The sequence below is a fragment of the Thermobia domestica genome, chromosome 3 (genome assembly GCF_964235325.1).
Source record: "Thermobia domestica chromosome 3, izTheDome1.hap1.1, whole genome shotgun sequence".
NCBI classification, from domain to species: domain Eukaryota; kingdom Metazoa; phylum Arthropoda; class Insecta; order Zygentoma; family Lepismatidae; genus Thermobia; species Thermobia domestica.
In genome coordinates, this window is record NC_137456.1 from 39,449,549 (window position 1) to 39,453,058 (window position 3,510).

Consider the following 3,510-nt stretch of genomic DNA (forward strand, 5'->3'; position numbering starts at 1 on the left):
TTGTATATTATTTCTTTTGTGTTTTAGCCTATTATTTTGTTAAGTATCAGTACACAGCATTCATATTTTAGTTTGTTGTGTAGAAGAAGCTGAATTTGAGATTTCCCCGATGATTCTGTGAATTATGCGCTGACAATAGATACTGTAGGAACATCGTCCCACGATGGCATATGCTCTTTGAAGACCTTTCGCTGCCCTTAATATGCCCTGAAGGTACGTGCACTTTTGCACACGTTGAGTTAATTATATATGTAATGTGTGAAGATTGAAAGGAGGTGTGTCTTCCTTTTTTTTTTTTCTCCTGAGGTAATCCCCGACGTCAGATCACCAGTTTTCCGCTGTTATGACGTCAGCAACCGTAATTTGTTCACTTTACTCTTTTTCTGCCTTGTTGACGGAAAGCCAAAAAAAACCCCCGAAATTTACTTTTAGGGTGCGAACATTGTGTTTTTCTTAAACAAATAGTCAAAAAAAAAAAAAAAAAAAAAAAAGCAGAAATGATTATTCTCAGAATTAATCAACCGAATGCTGACTTGCATTCTATTTGAGTAGCTGGATTTTCCTACCGAATTCTTACATGGGTTCGTCAGCCGTCTTTAAAAAAATCTCGAGTTGAATGAAATTAATAGACAATTTTCTATCCAAAATGTAAATTTTTGTAAATCAGAGAACAAAATAAAATGAAATAACGTTTCACACTAATGTTCTCTTTAGACTAACATAGACGGTCAACTGATGAAAATGAATGATTATGAAATAACTAGTAGAATCAACAATGTGGGAGGAAACAACAGAATCTCAAGAAAACCCTCGGCCACGAGAGAACCACAAGATATAATTTACCAGAATATAGAACATAGTTTAGAGCAGTGTTATTCAACCTTTCTTTTTCTCGTGTACCCCTAGACACAGTTTGCAGTTCAATTGTGTACCCCTGAAGCTGTTTAAAAGAAATTAAATCGAAATGAACTTATTAAACTTAATACACATGTTCTGTTGATTAAAAAGGGGACAACTGGAAAGACCCAACAAAAGTACAATCAGTGTGCCAATCAAAAGACTATTTTACAGGGGAATAACTTGCACATCCGAAAAAATTAACAGGGGGAATTTCAAAACATATGGGAGACATTCAGTTCTACTGAGGAGGATTTTCCCCTCATCCTCCCGGATAATTCGTACACTGAGAACAATGTTAAAAATTTAAAAAAAAACTAAAAGTAACTTTAGAACTAAGCTGTTAATGAGACGACTGAGCTTGTTTCCGGGACGTCAATTCCTTGATTCTTGGTCAAATCTTCGAGAGTGCGAGAATCAGGGCTGATTCTGGATTCAAGCCATTTCTGTGTTTCGTTTTTATTGATGTTAACGCAGAGAAACCGTTGGAAAGAAAAAAACTCTCCAATATGATAACTCGATAAACATTGGAAATATTCTTATTTTAAGATTATGTATCCCAGAAACATCTTCGCGTATTCCCAGGCGTACGCGTACCTTCGGTTGAATAGCATTGGTTTAGAGGCTATTTCTAAAGGGTACTTGCAATATGAGGCGAATGAAAAAATAGATAAACTATACTTTAAAAAATACAATGGTAAGAGAACAAATTTCTTGTGATTGATATCCGAATACATACCTTGGCTATTTTTAGACGTAGTCACCATGAACCTCTCTGACAATGCGCCATAAGCTTCCGTATACCTTCTGTATAAAAATCTACTGTCTGAGAGTGTGTAGCCAGTTGTTGCTGAAACGTTTCGATGCAAGCCACTTTTACAGGTGAAGAAAAAAAGAAATTGCTTGGTACAAAGTCGGGGCTGTAAGGGATATGATTGAATAATTCCCATCGAAATATTTGAATTGTTTCAACAATAGAGAAGCTGTATAGGGCGGGCGTTGTCATGTATCAGAAGAATTCCAGATCGTAGTAGCATTTCTCTCGGCCGATTTTGGATGGCACGTCGCAGATTATTCAGTGTTTGGCAATAGACATCTGTTGTAATTATTCGTCCATATTCCAAGAATTCAATAAGAATCACATCTTTCTAGTTCCAGGATATGGTTGCCATGATTTTGTGAACTGATGATGTTTGTTTGAATTTCTTTGCTTTAAGAGAACCAGAATGTTGCCATTACATTGACTGCTGCTTCGATTTCCCAGTAACGTACGCTATCCAGGTTTCATCTCTTGTCACTATGTGAGAAAGAGGTTATCCCCATCCTCTTCTCAGCGAGCCAAAAATCACATGCACCTGTCATTCTTTGCTCTTCATGAGCATCTGTCAGTATTTTTCGCACCCACCTCACACACAGTTTGTGATATTCCAGTTTATTAGTCACAATTCGATTTGCTATTTTTGCAAATGCTTCTGGAAACTCTTTGGCGAGTGCAGTTATTGTGAACCGGTGATTGGATTACAATTTCTTGTTAACCCGTTCCACCAGACAGTTCATCTGAACCTGAACACAAGGCCTTCCGCTACGCCCACTGTCATGAACATTTGAACGCTCTTTCCGAAACTCCCTGCACCATTGTCTGACCTTCCCTTCGCTCATTACTGTCAGTCCGTAAATGGCACGCAATTCCTGATGGATGTAACCTGGATTCTGCCCTTTGGCGTTCAGAAACTGTGTGACATATCTCACTTCACGTTTGGCGGGTTTTCGTATTACGGCGAAGGAAATCACTTTACTGTTGCAAGCGCAGAATACTAGGGCATGTTTCTTACCATGATCAACTTCCTTAGTGTTGCCAACTATAAGTAATATATATATCGGCCACTTTTTTACATGCGCCTCAAAAAAGATTTCTTTTTATAATTGTAATTTATGCATAATAAAATTATCACAAATAAGGTAACAGCCAGAGGTGGATAGCAGGGCGGAATCCCGAAATATTTAATGTAATTCGTAAAGATGGAAAATTACAAATAGATTACAATGAAAATAATCTGAAATTCGATTGTCACGGTTAAATTCACTGATAACGCCTTTTCTTAGAAACTAGAATTTGAAATTCTTATTAATGAGAAATGAAGGGAAGTGGAGGAGGTTATATACAGCGGAATTAGACACTACGCTGTTTTTTTTTTCTTATGAATGAGAATTACTTAATTTCGTTTCTAAGGAAAGATTGTCTCCGTTCACAAATAAACGGTTTCTCAAGTTATACAGGGTGGTCCGGAAGTGGGCGTAACCCCTCTTTAGTTTCAACAGTATAGTGTTAGTTATGGTAGAATGTCTGTACACAGTTATCTTGAAGTCTTAAGAGTCTGAAGAGTCATAAACATCGGTATGATCACCATCTACGTCGTAACAATTGAATTCTGCACCAAGTTCTCGCAGATGTTTTGCGGAGATACTCCGGAGTCACGAGGGTGAAGGCTTGTTCCACAGCTGCTTGTAATTCCACAGGATTTTTAGGATTTAGATTTCTGGGCTTTCGGCGTCTATGGCCATAATTACCGTCAGGTATGAGGGTGATGTCCCACGGCAATTACATTATCCGGG